The 19,405-nt window shown below is 44.3% G+C and overlaps 1 protein-coding gene across 1 annotated transcript in view; it reads right to left on the bottom strand.

Annotated features, from left to right (window-relative positions):
* CPNE2 (copine 2) overlaps positions 1–19,048 on the bottom strand; it is a 94,827-nt gene extending 75,779 nt beyond the window's left edge. The window contains exon 1 of the mRNA XM_043985058.1: positions 18,803–19,048. The gene's annotated coding sequence lies outside the window, so the exon portion shown is untranslated. The remainder of the gene's footprint in view (positions 1–18,802) is intronic.
* Between the last annotated feature and the right edge of the window lie 357 nt (positions 19,049–19,405).

The following is a 19,405-nucleotide window of genomic DNA, read 5'->3' on the forward strand; positions in this document are numbered from 1 at the left end:
TCTCTAGAGGATGGGGAAGGGGAACAGAAGAGCTTCTGAGGAGCAAAGTAGTATTCTAGAGTCAAATAGATGGGGGGGGGGGGAGAGAAAGGTGCCTTAGTTCCCTCATCTGTAAAATGAGGGGGCTGCATTTGATGACCTCTAAGGTCCCTTCCAATTCTTCATCTGTGACCCTTTGGGAGACCTGGGGGAGCCAATGGCCACAGGAGACAAAGAACTGGACTTGAATTCAAAAGACCAGGGTTTGAGTCTGGACTCTGACTATGCAAGTGACAAATCTCTCTAAGTTTCAGATCCAAGTAAAGTTCAACAAACCTTATGGGGTTGTTATGAGGAAAACACTTTAATAAACTGTATACAAGAGACTGGATAGAATGTGGCCTGGGTTCAAGTCTTGTCTCTGACACACCCTGGCTGTATGACCCCAGTCAAGTTCTTTAACCTCTCAGTACTCCAGGCAACTTTCTAATATTGTAAGGCACAAAGAAATTCCTGATCCATGGTGATAGAGTTTCTTCCTCTGGATCTCATTATACCAGTGAAATTACAGGTGCAACCCCCCGAAAAATTATAAATGTAATCTATTTCACAGTGACAGGGAATTAAAAGACTGGTATTTATAATATTTTTGAGGCAGCTAGGTGGCGCAGTGGATAGAGCACCAGCCCTGGAGTCAGGAGGACCTGAGTTCAAATCCGACCTCAGACACTTAACACTTAACACTTAACTAGCTATGTGACCCTGGGCAAGTCACTTAACCCCAATTGCCTCACCAAAAAAAAAAAAAGAAAGAAAGAAAAGAATATAATATTTTTGGTTCTTTCACTGGGTCTCTCTGGGCCTCAGTTTCTCTATTAGTAAAAATGTGGGAAACGGACCTATCTTGAAGGGTAGGTAGGGAAATTGATGTAGGGAAAGACTCAATTAAATTCAATACAACATTTATTAAATACCTGCTACGTGCAAGGCACTATGCCACATAGAGAAAGACCAAAAATGAAACAGTCTCTTCCTTGGAGGAGCTTATAGTCTACTGGAATCATACAACATGTACACAGACAAGTCTAAAGTAACACAAAGTTCAAGAGATAAAAAGCATAAATTTTAAAAACATGACCTATCAGCTCTACCAAATTCTTCCCTGCCCTGCTAACTAGTCCTTATGGGAAGGTGAAATTGAGTCAACCTCTGCCCTACCAGTGCTGCCCATGGCACCCTTTCCCACAGCAGGAAGTAGATGGGATCCTTCAAAGACTGAGCAAAAGTGTCCAGCACGATGCCCCATAGGTATATGTCATCCACCTTGCCACCAGGCCCAAGGAACTCGCTGACATCAGCTGGTAAGAGAGGAATTTGTTTCCTTCATATGATATACCCATCTCAATGATTCAGCTTAGAGCCATATCCCAAAGGGGTAGATAAACATTCTAAAAGGAGAGAGACAGATGCAGAGATAGAGACAAAGACAGGGGAGGTAGGGAGAGAGAAGAGAGAGAACAGAGAAGGATGAAGAGATGAGACAGAGAGAGGAGAGATCAGACAGACAGGAGAGTGTACATCAGGGCCTCACCAACCTTCCCTAGACTATTAGCCAGCACTCATACTAAAGGAAGGGACTTGCTCTTCTTCAGTGAGAGACACTAACACTAGTATGGAAAGGAGGCAGGGCAGGTAGTCATTTGCCTTGGGACACTCAAGCCGGCAGGACTCAAAGGTGTGGGAATCTTCTTCAAAGGGCTGGTTTTCTGGCATTCCACTAAGAATTAACAGCTCAATTAACAGTTTCCACACACAATTACCTACGGTCACAAAATATCTTTGACTCCCCTCCCCTTCAGTCCTGTTTCTGCATCCTCCATTCATTGTCAGATTCACCAAGTACTTGCTTCCTCCCACCAGTGAGTTTGGGATGAGAGGCAGGGAAAAACCTCACTTTCTGGATAAGAAACCTTATTGGTGGTATGCTTGGCCAGATGTGTACTGCTTTTGGTCCCCAGATGCAGCCCTCGTGCCCTGCAGCTCCCTAAAATAAGTATCCCAGTCAAGAGAGCTAGGTTCCTATCCTAGCTCTGCCACTAATTTGCTATGTATCCATAAACATCTTACAACTTCTTTGAGACTCAATTTTCTCATCAGTAAAATGGGAAAAGTGATCATTTCACTGACTGTAACCTGGGATACAAACTTTAAAGCATTATATAAATAAGAACTAGTATCATAAATTACGTCCAGTCATGTTTCACTAATGTAGTTTTCTGTATTCTTAGTCCTTGACAAATGGCTGTCTAGGTGTTCTAGTCACTAGCAAACAGATTAACCAAAACATTCTATTTCTCAAAATATGCTAAATAACCAGAAGCTAATTTTTTTCAAGTAAGTGAGTGAGACCCATTTTTCTGATGGGAAAGACCATAGGAAAGCTGCTTCAGAAAGTCCTAGAGCAAGACCAGAAATAGGAGCCTGAAATCCCAGTTCCTCCCTCAGGGGAAGAGGGGATTCCTGGGATCCTTAGCGTTCCCTCAGTAAGTCAGAATGGGAAGAGAAGGATGGTAGAACAGGATAAAGAAGTAGGTGATAGAAAGACTGACGGGAAGAGACAGACAACTTTATCATGGGGGTGTGTGTGGAAGAATCACAAAGCTATTAGAATATTAGAATCAAAGAATGTTTTAATTCTAGGATCACAGACTTAGTAAAACAAAAATGAGAGTATGTTAAGAGTCTTAGAATCTCAAAGCTGGTCAAAACCTCGGGGCATCAAATTCTACTACCCAAGAAACAAATTCCTATAACATCATCTTGTCTCTGCTCAGATAATCCAGTGGTGGGAAATTCCTTCAGGCACCCATGGTCTGCACACATACTCTCTCTCTGGCTTACCCAACTCCCTGCGGGGAGAGGATGGGTGATCTCTGTTTCCTGTTCTCTAAGCTTAGTGTTCCAGCTGGTTGTACCCCACCACATCCCCAATCCGGCAATTAGGTAGTTGCAGGTACTACCAGCAGCCAGGGGGAGGGGGAAACCAAGGGGACTAGGAAACACTTAACTACCATGGCTGGTTGCTGCACTTGCAAGCCAACACATTCACTCTTTTACAGTCAGGCCATTATAGGGATAAATATAGACTCAGATTTAATGCTCTTGGTTGTGGATGATATGGAGGGGAAGTGGCTCTTCCCTGCTAGGTTTTCCTCTTTCCTCCGCCCATCCAGTCAGATACATATCATACTTGCTCCTCCTGTCAGTGAGTTTAGTTACAGGGAAGAACCTCACTTTCTGTATATGGAAACCTCATTAGTGGTATTACTGAGAAAGTCAATGCCCAACCTTAGACTACTGAAGGGTTTAGTTAAAACAAACTTGTAGGGACATATCAGGAGACACAATGGCTCAGTGGAAAACACAATGGGCTAGCAATTAGAATATCTGAGTTCTGCTCCAGACTGGGATATTCATACATCATGGAACTTGGGGCAAGGAACTGCACCTAATCTCGGGATCTTTCTCTTCCTTGACTTCCTCCCAGAACTGTGGTTAGACTCTAATGAGATAGTGCATGTGAAAATCCTTTGGAGGAGAGCAAGCTGAAATGTGAGAGGTCACTGATGCTGCCCATTTTCAATGATCGAAACTAATAGAATTGGGAGAGGTGTGGATGACATAAAAGGGCATTTAGGTGCATAAGCAGATGAGGTTGAGGTGAGATGGGGAGGATATTATGGGGAATCTCCTCTGTTGGCCTTTTTCCAGAAGGTAGAAGAACAGCATAGCATTACTTTGGCCTGGATGTAGCAGAGCACCTTACAAACAGGAGGCACCCAAGAAATGAAGACGTGTTATAACCAATTGTTTGGGACACTCTACCACACCCACTAACTACAAGACTGCCTAGAGACACTGCTGAAAGTGAAAACCACTTCCAAAGTACCCCAAGGCTTCAACCATTAATAACACCTTCTCATTTCCTTGTCCAAATGCAAAACAACCTGGGAGTTGGGATTGGGTGTCCCAGAGCTAAGCCAGAAGTCAAAGTCCTCCAAATTGCTTTAGCTGCCCATGGAGTAGCCTGTTCCCCATTGCTCCCCCTTAGTCACCAGCCTCCCATCCCTACTTCCACCCTCCCCCAGATCCTCTTCTTTTGTCATTTCTCTTTTCTCAAAATTAACAATTAGCCCAGGCTACATTTCTCCCTCACCAGCCTCATCCTCAGGCTCACTCCCTCCCACACAGCTGGAATGAGAAGAATCCTGAACCCCCCATAATAACTGAGACAAAAATTCCACTTAATATGCAAATACCAGCTTTCCCCTTTCCTCATTCCTAAAGCCCCTATCCTTTGGGCGCAGCTACTGGGTTACCTTATAGTGCTAGCCTCTGGAGATCTCAAAACACATTCTGATGTCTGCTGGTACATTATCCCCTAACCCCTGCCTCAGAGGAGACAAGACTCAGGTCTTCTAAGGGCTTCCAGGTGAAAGAGGAATCGGGTTTAGGAGCAAGGATGTGGTTTTCAAAAATGAGGGTTAGTGCTCAGTTGTCTTACAAAATTAAGCCCATTGTTTGCAGAGCTGAGTCCTTTGGGGAGACAAAAGGAAATTTAGTCCCTTACCATAGGGACCTAAGAGGCAACTCAAGGCAGAAAGGATCCATACAACTAGACATGAAAGTGGTTCCAGAGAAGAGAAGTGAGCATGAACGGATAACAGTGGCAGATCTCTCAAAGCATTAAAAGTTAACTTGAATGAGATTAGAAACATAATGGAAAGAACTAGGCAGCGAACCTGGAGTCACAGCTACCACCCCAAGCCCTTATAATGCTGCTTGACCATGTCAAATTCATTTCACTGGATCATAAATTTAGGGTTAGTAAGGGTCAGTGATCTTCAAGCTCATCTAACCTACACTCCTAATTTTACAGATGAGGAAACTGAGACCCAGAGCGATTAAGCAACTTGTCTAACTTGTCCAGCAGGTATTGAGTAGCGGAGATGGAATTCAAACACAGTTCCTTTGATTCCAAACCCAGGCTCTTTTGGCTATACTGTGCTGCCTCCTGAGTCTTCATATTGTTTCTTAATCCACAAATGAAATGCTCCGGAAAGCTTAAAGTACTATGTAAATGTGAGTTATTATTAATCACTCAAACCTTCCAGGAGGAGATGCCTCAAACAGAGGCTTGAAATAAACAGAGGAGAGAGGGGGCTGCTTTCCAGCTAGTATGTAGGAGTCCTGAAGGGGAGAATGACCAAATACCCTTAACCAGCTGATGTAGGAAATCTGGGTCTAGATCTCTGCTCCTGGCCAGTCCTGTTGGCTTATTAGTCATCCATCTTGTTCCCAAATGACAGCCCAGCCCACCCCAATGAGCACTTTCAGTCCAGCATTGTCTGACTGTGCTCAGAATACCAACCTAACAAAATGTTTATAAAGAGCTGACTTCAACTAGAGCTCTGTGCCAGGAAAGAGACAGTGCTTAGATAAGACACAGTTCCTGATGTGGTAAAAAAGTGAAAGTTTTTTAACAGTTGGTTAGCGATAACTGAAAGATGCCAGTTTTTTGAAGGACCACCCTTTCGGGGAGGAGACCGTGAGGAACCGCCAGTGCGTCTGCTAAGCACTCCACTTCCAGGGTGCGAGCTTAAAGGCAAGGAGAGAACGGAAGTGAGGGCTCTTTTTCGCTCTCCTTGCCCGCTGGCTTGCTCTGCGCACACAGACGCTGACTCAGGTTCGACTAGGCCCGGTTCTCCGTAACAACATGTGCTTGACGTGGTTCTCAACCTCAGAGGTGGCCTTGAGTTTTTGGTGAGTTCTATAGGAAATATAGACTAAGCTTAGATCTAAGACAATTTGTTTGTATTTCTACTTTCCTATCTCTCTAATCAACATCTCCTTGTAATTCCCAAACAATAAAAGCTCTAACTAAAGCTCAGAGGCTTCTTTCACTTAGTGGTCTGGGAGAAATATAATGGAAAGGTTAAAAGGGAGTTTAATGCTCTTGTATCCAATTTTAAATCTCACACTGACTTCATGAAATTCAGTCTAATATGGGGATGACCCCAACCCCCATACAAAAAATCTACATTAGATGTTAGGATGTGGGAAGATTGAGACACTAATGCACAGTTGGTGGAATTGTGAACTGAGAGCAATTTGGAACTATGCCTAAAGGGCAATCAAACCATACATACCTTTTGATCTGGCAATATTATTACTAGGTCTGAATCCCAAAGAGATCATTAAAAAGGGGTAAAATACCTACATTTACAAAAATATATATAGCAGCTGTTTTTATGGTGGCAAAGAATTGGAAATTGAGGGGATGCCCATCGATTGGGGAATGGCTGAACAAGTTGTGGTATATGAATGTAATGGAATACCATTGTGCTATAAGAAATGATGAACAGACAGATTTCAGAAAAACATGGAAAAACTTACATGAACAGATACAAAGTGAAGTAAGCAGAACCAGAAGACCATTGTACACAGTAACAGAAATATTGTAAAATGATCAACTATAAATGACTTAGCTCCTCTCAGCAACACAATGATCCAAGATAATTCCAAAGGACTAATGATGGAAAATGCTATCCACATCCAGAGAAAGAACTGATGGAGTCAGAATGCAGATATAAGCATACTATTTTCACTTTATTTTTTTCATGGTTTCTTCCTTTTGCTCTATTTCTTCTTTCACAACATGACTAATATGGAAATATGCTTTACATGATTGTATGTGTATGTGTGTGTGTGTATCATATCAAAATTGCTTGCTGTCTTCAGGGAGGGGAGAGGGCAGGGAGGAAGAAAATTTGGAACTCAAAAAATTTTTAAATGAATGTTAAAAATTGTCTTGACATGTAATTGGAAAAAATAAATTACTATTTAAAAAATAAAATATTCATTAGAGAGATGCAAAGTACTACTTGCTGTCTAAGGGGAAGAAAGTTTATCAATTTATTAATAGAGTTCGTTGGTTTGGGGACAGACTTCCTGAAGGAGCCAGCATTTATGTTGGGTGTTTGTTAGAGGCTGGGGAGGAGTTCAACAGATAAGGAAGAAGAAGGAAGGCATTCTAGGCAAGAGAGAACTAAGAAGAATGTTCAGAGGAAAGAAAAAAGCCAAGTTTTGCTGGAACTGAAATTCTCTCTGAGGATACAATATGAGATAATGTTAGAAAGAAGGGCCTTGGATGCCAAGAAAAAGAGTTTAAGCTTTACTTGGTAGGCAATAGGGAGCCACTGAAGATTTTTAAACATGAAAAAATGGATTAGAGGCAGTAAAGTAGAAACAGAAGAAGGGAAAGGGAAGGAAAGGGAAAAAACATTTATATATGCCAGGCACTATGATAAGAGCTTTATAAATATTATCTCATTTGATCTTTACCACAACCCTGGGAGGTAGGTGCAGTTATTAACCCCATTTTACAATTGAGGAAACTGAGGCAAACAGAGGTTGTTACTTGTTTGTAGTCACACAGCTTGGAAGTATGTGTGACCAAATTTGAACCGAGATCCTTCTGACTCAGAGCTCAATCCACTAGAGCCACCTGGCTGCCCATAAATAGGCCATTACAATTGTACGGGTAGGTAGTGATAATGGTTTACTCCCACAGAACATAAGCCCCTTCAGGTGGGAAGTGGTTCCTTTTTTGCTCTTTGTTTCCCCAGTGGTCAGCCCAGAATCTGACACATAATAAGTGCTCCCATAAATGCTTGTTAAATGAATAGAGGCATGATAGAGAAGCCTGGAGCTGGTCCAAAAGGCTCCTTCTGGGAACAAAAGTTCATTTCTCTGGCGCCTTGGAAAACTGTCCAAATCAGTTTCCTACTTCAGCCCCCAGAAGCTTTGCTGCCAAGAAAACCATCCAACCAGAAGAAAGGAGGAGTCCGGCTCCCTTTTAACAAAAGATCAGCCCGAATCTGGCTAGTGCTTCATTTGGGATTTTAGTTTATTAAATTTAGGGAAACAAGGTGGATTAACCTAGTGATCAGGGAAGTGAGTGGGGAAGCTAGGTGGCCCAGAAGCAGTTGCCAGCCAGAGGCCAAAGTTGTCTTCCCTGACAGCAACAAGCCAAACTGCCTAGGTAAGTTTCCATGAATAACCTGTTAGAATTTATTTACTTCAACCTTTTCTGAATCTGCTTCATGTCATCATGAGGATAGTGAACAGAGCTACCCTCATTAGGGGAATCAAGAGTTTGGGAGTCAGGAGTTCTGGATCCTAGCTCCAGCATGGAGCTCCAGCATGTCATTCTGGCCACATCACTGCTTCTTTTCCGGGTTTCAGTCTCTTCTTCTGTAGGCAGTTATCATTCAACTGGCAAAGATGATTCCTTAAATAGAAGTGTTCAGTGTTTGGAAAGATTGTAAGAGACAGGCACACTAATGCACTGCTGTTGGAACTGTGAACCAGTCCAACCATTTATGGAGAAAACAAGCTGGAATTATTTGAGAAATCTTTAAACTATTTAAAATTTTGAACCCATTGATCCTACTATTGGGCATATGCCCCAAAGAAGTCAATAACAAGGGGCAGCTAGGTGACAAAGTGGATAAAGCACTGCCCTGGATTCAGGAGGGCCTGAGTTCAAATCTGGCCTCAGACACTTGACACTTACTAGCTGTGTGACCCTGGGCAAGTCACTTAACCCTCACTGCCCCACAAAAAAAAAGTCAATTAACGGAAATCAAAAAGACCTACACAGTAAAATCTGACCTCAGGAACTTAGTAGTTTTAGGACCCTAGAAATTCATTTAACCTCTTCCTCAACTTCCTCAATTGTAAAATGGGGATAATGATAGCACCTACCTCCCAGGGTTGTTGTGAGGATCAATTGAGATATCTGTAAAGCACTTAGCACAATGCCTGGCACATAGTAGATGCTAATAAATGTTTGTTTCCTTCTTTAACAAACATTCAGAGCAGCCTTCTTCATGGTAGAAAAAAATGATACCAAAAAGCAACTGAACTCGGATTAATTTCAACAAATAATTTTAGATCTGGAGAACAGAGGACAAAACACACACATCCTTTATTTTGTTAGAGAGGTAGGGAACCATAGGTGCAGAATATAGCACAAATTGCCAGACTTGGTTATTTTGTGGATGAGTCAGGCTTACCTGTTTCTCTCTGTTATAAAGAGATGAAATATATCAAGAAATGAGAGTGGTTGTTTTGTTTTTCAAAGGCATATTTTTTTTTAAATTTTTTTAGTGAGGCAATTGGGGTTAAGTGACTTGCCCAGGGTCACACAGCTAGTAAGTGTTCAGTGTCTGAGGCTGGATTTGAACTCAGGTCCTCCTGAATCCAGGGCCAGTGCTTTATCCACTGCGCCACCTAGCCGTCCCCAAAGGCATATTTTTTAAATGGGAAAAAAAAAAGAAACAAAATGAAGTGGCTGGACTAAATCTGAGATAACAGATTTAGAGCTGGAAGAGATCTTTGCAGCTATCTACCCCAATCTCCTGATTTCATAGATAAGGAACTGAAGCCAAGGGAAGTTAAGTTGACTTACCCAGGGCACATAGGCAAAGAAAGAGATCTGAACCTTATCACTCCCAATCCAGGGTTCTTCCCATTATGTCACACTGCCTTCGATGATCACTAAGGCCCTTCTTGGCTCTAAATGCCTATGACCTTTGATTAGTTTCCAGTTTATATTCCCTGAAAGCTACCTTAGCATAGTATAGGGGCTGGCCTTGGAGTGAAGAAAACCTGGCTTCAAGTCCTGCTCCTGGCAGATACTATCTATGTGACCATCACTAAGTCCTTTGACCTCTCAGTGTCTCTAGGCAATTCTCTGAGACTATATCTTTTTTTTTTTTGGTGGGCCAATGGGGGTTAAGTGACTTGCCCAAGGTCACACAGCCAGTAAGTGTCAAGTGTCTGAGGCCAGACCTGAACTCAGGTACTCCTGAATCCAGGGCTGGTGCCCTATCCACTGCGCCACCTAGCTGCCCCCTCTGAGACTATATCTTGCAGACAAGTTGTCAATCTCACAGTGAAGGGAGGTTCCAGACCCAAAATTTCTCTCTTAGGGAAATGAGTTGCTAAATTTACTTCCTACTTTGTGAAGCAAGTCTACCTTTTTTTTTTCTACCATAAAACTTCCTCTTGTAAGCTTCAAGAGAATGTTCTCATGCTAGTGGTGATCATGAACAAATTCCCCCCTGACTACCAGTGCCCATGCCATTCCTGTTTTTACAGACTTAGGTCCTTACCTTGCTCAGTCAACTTCCTCCCCATCCCAAGGAAGCCTACTCCTTTCCATTGGTCCAGCTTTCTGGACCCAGTGGGTTGTATAAGGAATGCCCTCATACTCTGTACTCTCTTTTTCCTGGGTTTTGGTGATCTTGTTCTGTCTTGGTTTTCTTCCTACCAGTCTGACCCATCCATCTCAATTTTCTGTGCCAGATGGGTCATTCACATCCTTCTCCCTCTGCATGGATATAACCCAGAGATCAGTCAGTCCTGTGACCTCACCTTTTCTCTTTCTTTACTGTCTCTCTCATGCTATGTCTATGACTACCACATCTACATATCCAGCCGTCCTCTCTCTCATCTCAGGCCTCAAACCCATCAGTGAGCCAGGAGGATGTCTACCCCAAGCATATGAAGACTTCCCCCAGCAGAATGGGCAGATGAGAACAATTTGTTCCAACGGTCATGACGGCTGCTGAAGTAAGTGCTGTGGAGTGCTTTGACCTTGGTCATGCATTGAAGACTCCATCATCCACTGCATGACAGGCCATTGTCTTGACTTTTGTCCTACCACCAGACTTTGAGAACACTAGAAGATCAAATGAGGCTGATAACTTTGTGCAAATCTGTCTCTCTTAAATCTGATTCATGAACAAGTCAAGACATCACCCTGTGATGTGAGTGGTCCTCTTTGAAAATGAAGGACAGGAGGGGGCGGCTAGGTGGTGCAGTGGATAAAGCACTGGCCCTGGATTCAGGAGGACCTGAGTTCAAATCCAGCCCCAGACACTTGACACATACTAGCTGTGTGACCCTGGGCAAGTCACTTAACCCTCATTGCCCCCTCCCCCCCCAAAAAAAGAAAACGAAGGACAAACAACTACTCTCTCAACTCCATCTCATCCCATCTAACTGGATATCCCATAGACATCTCAAAGTCAACATATTCAAAAGGAAACTCATTGTATCTAAGCCTTCCTTTTTTGCTAATTTCCCTATTCCAATGGAGAGTCCCACCATTCTTCCACTCACCTAGGTTCAACACCTGGGAGTCATTCCCAGATCTTCAATATCACTCACACCCATATCCAATCAGTTTCCAAGTCTCATTCTACTTCCACAGCATCTCTCCTTCCTGCCCCCTTCTCTCCACTCACACCACAACTACCCTTGTTCAGGCCCTCATCACCTTCCATCTGGACTACTACAGTAGTACTGGTCTCCCTGAAGCCAGCCTTCCAATTTCTCTCCTCCACTTCTATCTTCCACACAGCTGCCAAATTGATATTCTTAAGGTACAAATCAGAGCACACCAATCCCCTGGACTCATTAAACATCCATGGCTCTCTCTATTACTCTAAATTAAAATACAAACTCCTCTATTTGGCATTTGGAGGCTTGCAATATGGTTCCAGACTATCTTTCCAAGCTAATTACTCATTATTTCCCCTCTCAGACGCCATTCCAATTAAACTTAACCACTTGCTAGTCTGAGTATATGAAATCCCATCTACATCTTCACAGACATCTATACCTGGAAGGCTTTCTTTCCTTTGCCTCCTTGAAGTGCTACCTCCATCCAAAGCTCAGGCAGAGTGTCCCCTACTATGACAAGGTCTTCTCAATTCCCTTAGCAAAAATGACCTGTACAATTTTGTACCTAGATTGTATTTACTTTTCCAAGTAAGTGTTGGCTCTCCCTAGTAGAATAAAAGGTCCAGGGCAGCTAGGTGGCGCAGTGGATAAGGCACTTGTCCTGGATTCAGGAGGACCTGAGTTCAAATCCGGCCTCAGACACTTGACACTTACTAGCTGTGTGACCCTGGGCAAGTCACTTAACCCTCATTGCGAAGAAAGAAGAAAGAAGAAGAAAAGGTCCATCAGGGCAGGGCTGTCTTGTTTTTGTCTTTGTACCCCTAGCACTTAGCACAGTGTCTGATCCATAGTATATGCTTAATAAAGGTACATTGATTTGAAATGAATATGCTTTCCACCTTTCTCTATGGCTTATGTGTAAGCCTGTATTCAGGATTCCAGAAGTAGATGCACCCAGCTTTATTATAAAGCAAGGAGTATATTTACTGGGCTGTTTCCAATTCCCTTCCCTTCTGACTAGGTTGTCGACAGCACCCTCTAGCATTCACCTAGGTCACAAAGGGCCTTCCCTTTCAGGATGTCCTGTCATTCAGGACATGTGCTTAAAATTCACAGAAGGCAGAAAGTAGTAGCTGAAGGGCACATACATCTGATGAGCTTGTAAGAATAAAGCTGCTCAGTTTCCTTCTACTGGTGAGAAACTCAGCTCTGTCCCCTAGTACCTGAGAATAAAGATAAAGGAGCTAAGACCAACAAAGGTGTCATTAAACATGTTTTATTAAATAGAACTGATGTGTGTGATAGCTAACTTTCATTTAGCACTTTCTATGGAAGCAGCCATCATATCAGATAGTGATGGAATTGGAGATAGGGAGCCCGAGTTTCAGGCTCCCTTAGATACTTACTAGCCTTGTTACCCTGGACAAATTTAGCCTCTCCCTGCCTTGGTTTCCTCATTTGTAAAATGAGGATAATAATAGAACAAACCTCATAGGGTTGTTGTGAGTCTCAAATGAGATAATATAAATAAGTTGCTTTGCAAACCTTAAAGTGTTAGATAAATGTTTGCTGTTATTACATATTTTATCTCATTCAGTCTTCACACCAACCCTGTGAGGTAGGTGCAATTATCCCCACTTTACAATTAGGTCTGAGAAAGATAAAATGGGTTGTCCAACTACTAAACGTCAGAGTTAGAATTTTAACTTGGGTCTTCCTGGCTCCAAGTCCAGCACTGGGCACTGTCATGCTGCCTTCCACTGCCCACACATGTCCTTCAGAAACTGAACTTTCCCAGCTCTAACTTTTCTTTATGCTCAGACAGGGCTTACTTAGTTCTGTGTCTGGCTCCCAAGGGAAAGAACACCTTTCCCGTGGAACCCTTGAAGTGTTTTTACCTTTAGGCAAAGAATCATAGAATTTCTGAGTTGGCTTGAATCTCAGATGCCATCCCATCTACCCTACTCTTTTTTTTTTTTTTACCCTATTCTTGCCTAGGAATCCCTTCTGCAGAGTTGCCAAGTCTCAGCTCAGCCTTTGCCCAAAGCCCTCCAGTGAAAAGGATCTCAGCATCTTCTCAGGTGGCCCACCCCAATTGTTCAATAACCCTGATTATGAGGAAAATGGTGATCATTCCCATCCAAAATCTGCCTCTCTTCGACTTGCTGTTTCTAGTTCTAACCTCTGGGCCAAGTATAATTAAGTCAAGAGGCCTTGGGACCGCCTCCAGTGAGACCAGTTTTCCCATTCAGCAAGACTGAAGTCCCCCATGTGGCTAGGAAGGAGGGGGCTGTTACTAATGATATAGATTACAATCTTCACTGTCAGTATCCCATCCTCTTACTAGAGTATAAACTCCATGAGGTCAGGGACCAGGTCTTGTCTAGACTTTGTGTCTTCCCACTGTCTAGCACAATGCCCTGCACATATTAGGCACTTAATATTCACATTTGTTGCTGTTAACAGGGATAGGTGACTCAGTGGATAGAGTTCCAGAGCTGGAGTTTAGAATTTAGGAAAGATCTAAATTCAAATCCAGCCCCAGACATTTACTAGCTAGCTAAGTGATCCAGTCTCAATTTGCTCATCTGTGAAATGGGAATAATAATAGTACCTACCTCCCAGATTAATTCTGAGGATAAAATATGATCATATTTGTATAATGCTTTGCAAACCTTAAAGCACCATGTAAATGCTAGCTATTATTATTGTAGAGTAGGATAGATGACTTCTCCCAAAGAGGAAGTCAATTCATATACATAACATTTGAAGTATTTTCCCCAGAGTAACTTGCAAGGTAGATACGGAATCATTTCCTTTTCATGCATGAGGAAATTGAGGCTTAAAAAACCCCAGGTTGAATGACTTGCCCAAGGTTAACCACTAGTAAATATTAGAGCCAGGAGCCAAACCCAGGTTTCTTCTGACTCCAAATCCTGTGCTCTTGACACCGTCACAGCAAGAAAAAGAATCTGAACCTATGATTTCAGGGAAGTAAATCACGGGATGGGGTTCAAGCATATGAAGGGAGTCAGCAACAGAGATCTCAATCTGAGCTAATCCTTACCACTCAACAGTTTATTTACTCCCTGAAGTTATTTTCCCTTCCCAGGGAGCCAGTTAAGCCTAAAGCTGATCACACAGGAGAGGCAAGCCAGAGCAGAAGAGGTAAAGGGTAGCTAGGGAAATAAGAGAGTGATATATGGCATCTAATCACAGCCTCGGCTGCAAGAGGGCTGGGTTGTGAGGCCCTCCTAGAAGCAGGGGAAAGAAAATCAGCAGAGGATAACAGATTGAGAGAAAAGCTATTCCAACTCCTTCCTTTTGCAGGGAAGGAAACTGAGTCCCAGAGAAGTTAACTTGTCCAAGGTCACAAAGGTAGTAAGTGGCAGAACCAGAATTTGAACCTATCCATCACATGACCCTAGGTCAAGTGCTGTTTCCTCTATGCCACCTTGTCCCAATTCATAAAGCCTGGGGATTCTAATCTTTCACCCAAGGAGCCCCTTCTCATTGGAAAGGAGAATCCCTAATACCACTGGAGAAGAATAGGCAGTCCCTTGCTGAGCAGCTTGCTTAGCAAGAGTATACTAACATTTTATAAGTCCATGAAGAACAAGATGATGGTACCCCAAAGCCTCCTCAGCTTGTTCTCATCTCTCTCAAAAGCTTAGGAGGCAAAGAAAGGGGAATATCCAGGACATCTAGCTTGAGAAATGACCCATTTACTAGAGAGTAGTCCCAGGTTGGTTCCACTGGGACACTCAGGTCTGTCCTTGATTCACTCACCTTCCCTGATACCATCAACCTCCAGAAGGGACCTTAGAGATCAGCTAATTTTATAGATGAGAAAACTGGGGTCCAGGTAGGGGAAGTACTTTGGCCAAGTTCATACAGAAGTTAATACTATAGCTAGACCTAGGTCTGCTGGCTCTGAATTCAATGTTCTTTCAATTACATTATGAGGTTAAGGGGCGGAATAGTGTACTGGGTACTTGAGGCAATAACAAGACATCTATATGGCACTTTCAAGCTTGCCAATTGATCACCATTTTACAGATTAGGAAACTGAGGCCCACAGGGATTAAATGACTTGCCAAAGGTCATACAACTACTGCAGGCATGAATGAATTGAAATCTGCATGACTGGAGGAAGTATATCTACATTGATGAAATCACTGATCCATTTTAATATTTGAGGGGAGTATGGAAGACAAGATTCTTTGAATGATGGGGATAACTTTGCTTGACCCTCTCATTACTAATATTAAATGGGGTGTAAAACAGGAAGATAAATGTTTGGCAAATGTATACGCCACTGTGATGGAAGATGTCTATGTGAAAGTTCAAATAGAAGAGATTTTCCATAGAAGATGAGGTTCTCCTCATACTCTCATATGAGGATGGCACTATGCTGATTGCATTAAGCAAGCCCTGGAATGTTGAAGAGCCTCCTAAATGAGATCACTCAAAAGAATTTGGCATAAACATCAGTATAGGGGGAAAAAACAATAAGTGGATAAAAAATGCTTATTTTCCAGACTACAATATGCAGTTAGACATACAACCTACAAAACTGGTCTGTCAGATTTGGAAAGATTCCAAAGATGGACAATAAACTGAGCCCAGAATTGAACAAAGGGATGAGAGCGAGCTGGTTTGTCTTTGGGAAATTGTGCAGTACCTTCAATGATTCCAAGTTTGTCCATAAAACGAAGGCCCATCTTTTAAAAATCAATATTCTTCTGGTGATGCTACAATGCTGCAAGTCTCAGAATATCATAATCTCTTAAGAATAAATTGTGAGTTATCCAGACAGCAATGGAGAGGTGAATGTGAACATATCTATTATCAATGACTACTAATGTCGATCAGATGTGGTAGGGTAAATGTGTGTGTCTGTGTGTCTGTATGATATCTGTGTAAAAGGGATAAGTGCAAATGCACATCAATTACTAAACTCTGAGGCTAGAGTAAGGGGAGAATCTCATTGGGACCCATGTCAGAATTGTCATACCTTCAAAGCTACCAGATGGAATGGGTACCAAGGCCCACTATTGTTCTCCTCTCAACCTGGCAAAATAAGGTCTTAAAATTAAGTTTTTAAAAAGGAGGGAAGGGGCAGCTAGGTGGCACAGTGGATAGAGTACTGGTCCTGGATTCAGGAGTACCTCAGTTCAAATCCGGCTTCAGACACTTGATACTTACTAGTTGTGTGACCTTGGGCAAGTCACTTAAAACTCATTGCCCCACCAAAAAAAAAAAAAAGGAGGGAATAAGAGAGAGAAAATGGGTTGATACCAGTCTTAAGGCTGGTCCACTTGTTCCTATTACCAAAAAGCTATTTGGATTCTATAACTCAGTTACCCATGATTCTCTCACAACTACTTCTGGAGAATGTGGGCATCAAGAATAAGATCCTAAGAAACAGATCTAGAATGGAATTTGATTGTAAAAGTCATTCTCCTTCATTGTCTGTTCTCAAAGAAAGATGTGATTCCAATATGGTGTCCCACTTGTCCTGTTCATCTGACAGTGCCAATCCCACACTATCACCACAAAGCAGGAACACAGGGCCTTGATGCTGGTGCAGCAAGGAGCATTACTATAATGATATTTCTTTATATACATATTGTGTGTATATGTCTATGCACTTTCTCATGCCCATTGTAGTTTCATCCTTGCATCACTCCCTGAGGCAAAGAGGACCAGGATGACTATCCCTTCTTGGCCCCAGAAGAAACTCAGATCTAAAGAAGTTGTGACTTACCTAAGGGCATGCAGGTAATTTACCATGCCTCCTAATTTATACCACAGCACTTTTTCCACTGCACCACAGGGCTTGGGACTCACTGAAGGATGGACTTATTTACCTTTATGGAAAATCAAAGGCCAGAAGAAGCTGGCCCCCAAAAGGGGTCAGCCTCCAGGCCAAAGCCAATAACCGGTTATCCCTAAGTACTGCCTAAGGCACCACAATGATACTCCTTTTATCCATACAACCTGAAGCATGAGTAAATAAAGACTGCAGATTTTTTACTACCATCCCCCTACTCAGCTCTCTCCTCTCCCTACCCTACCTTAATGACTTCTCTAAACATGCCAGCCTGGAATTCGATATGAGCACAAATCAACCTCGACTTTGACCAACAAGACATTACAACCATCCTGCGGGTCCCATTAAATAAGGGGTTAATTTAAAAACTGTAGTTCCAGAATGGGATTTGGACTGGATGTCCCCTCCAGTTCTAAATTCTGTTATCTTCTAACTTCTCTCTTTTTTTCTTTTTTTGTGAGGCAATTGGGGTTAAGTGACTTGCCTAGGGTCACAACTAGTAAGTGTCAAGTGTCTGAGGCCGAAACTGAACTCATGTCCTCCCGAATCCAGAGCTGGTGCTTTATCCACTGTACCACCTAGCTGCCCCTATCTTCTAACTTCTCAATAAGACTTCCTGGGACCCTTTAGTATCTAAACCTTGAAGGCATCTCCAACCACACTACCTCCTCCCCTTTTCACAGGGGAGTTACCAGCCATTATCATATAGGAGGAGGGAATGAAGAGGGTGGAGCAACTTGTTTTGAGCTCTCCCCAGAAGATGCATTATATGGAAAGAGGGAAGGGAAAGAAAAAGGGGCGTCTACGGCCTTTCCCCTTTCTAAAATAAATGGGTGCCAGACAGCTACGGTAAGGGGAAAAAACAAGTTTGCAAACACACTGACTTCTGGGAAGACACCCAGCTCCACCCCCCACCCCCCCCCAGTCCAGCCCCATCTACCTGGGCTCCACCCATTCCCGCCACGGGGTCGGGGGAGAGGTTGTGTATGTGATTAAGCTGACCAGGGAGTTCGGATGCCAGGATTTCAATACTGCTGAGGACTCCCGGAGGGGGGTGGGGGGGAGGAGGTGGAGGGAGTTGGGAGATGCAAGGGTCTGGCATCCCAAATCAAACCTAGGCGAAGGAAGCCCTGTTCTGTTGTGCTAGTCTTTTCCTCTCCCCAGATTCCCCCTTACACAGGTCAGGAGTAGTCCTGTGCCATGCCCAACTCCGCCAGAGGCTCAGAACGAAGTCTAGAAGGAATAGGGCTTCGGAAGCGGCCGCGTCGCTTGAGGGGACACCTCCCTAGCTTCCTCCTCGCAAATCCCGCGGCTTGGGAGGAAGCGGGGCGCCCTCCGGCGGCCGGGCCGGAGCCGGATCACCGGACACACGGAGGATTTATTCCCTTGTGGATGTGGGAGCCCAGGGGTTCCGTTCAAGTCACCGGGGCCCCCCAGGACCTGGGTTCTTTCTTTTCCTGTGGGGCAGTCCCCATTCAGACCAGGAGTTTCCATTTCCCTAGCTCGCACCCTCGAGCTCGGATCTTGGGCTGGAGAGAGGGCAGATAGCGGGCCCAAACTTCCAGTCCGCTCAGCTCCGCCACTCCGTCTAACCTAACCCAGTTCAGTTCAGTCCCGTCCAGTCCCGTCCTCCCTTTCCCCTAATCCCGAGGCAGGCCAGCCTGGACTCACCTCTCCTTGGCTTGGGCTACCGTCGGGAGGTGCAGACGCCGTAGGTCCGGAGTGCCGCCCCCGCCTCACCGAGCGATCAACTCAACCCCTAACCGGTGCCTCTGGGGCATCCCCGAGGGAATCGCTCCCTCCGGGCCCAAGGAGCCCGCGGGACGCCCGGCCACAGCTCTGGCCCGGGACGGGGCTCACGCTGCAGCCCACATGACCGCTCAGCCTCCTAGTTCCAGCCCTAGTCCTGCTCCAGCTCCGGGGCCGGTCCTGCTCTCCGGGGCCGGGCGGTGGCTCGGGCTCCTCCTCCAGCTGGGGGAGGGGGGGTCGGAGGGAGGGAAATAAGGAGGGAGAGGAGGAGCGCTTCCTGGAGGGGCTAGGAGCAGTCCGCTGAGCTCCCAAACCCGAGCAGAAGCGGGCCTCTGTCCCGCACTGTTGCAAGCAGCCGGCACGCCGCTGGGCTCCAAGCCTCCACAGCTGGCACGCCTCAAGCCACACCGAGCCTTCGAGGCAGGAATGCCCCACTTCCGAAGGTTCGCAGCCCGAGCTCCCGGGCGCGTTCCGTGCTGGAACGCTCCTTTTCCGAAGGTTCGCGCCTGGAACCGTCAGAGCTTC

The sequence above is a fragment of the Dromiciops gliroides genome, chromosome 2 (assembly GCF_019393635.1).
Source record: "Dromiciops gliroides isolate mDroGli1 chromosome 2, mDroGli1.pri, whole genome shotgun sequence".
Classification (NCBI taxonomy): domain Eukaryota; kingdom Metazoa; phylum Chordata; class Mammalia; order Microbiotheria; family Microbiotheriidae; genus Dromiciops; species Dromiciops gliroides.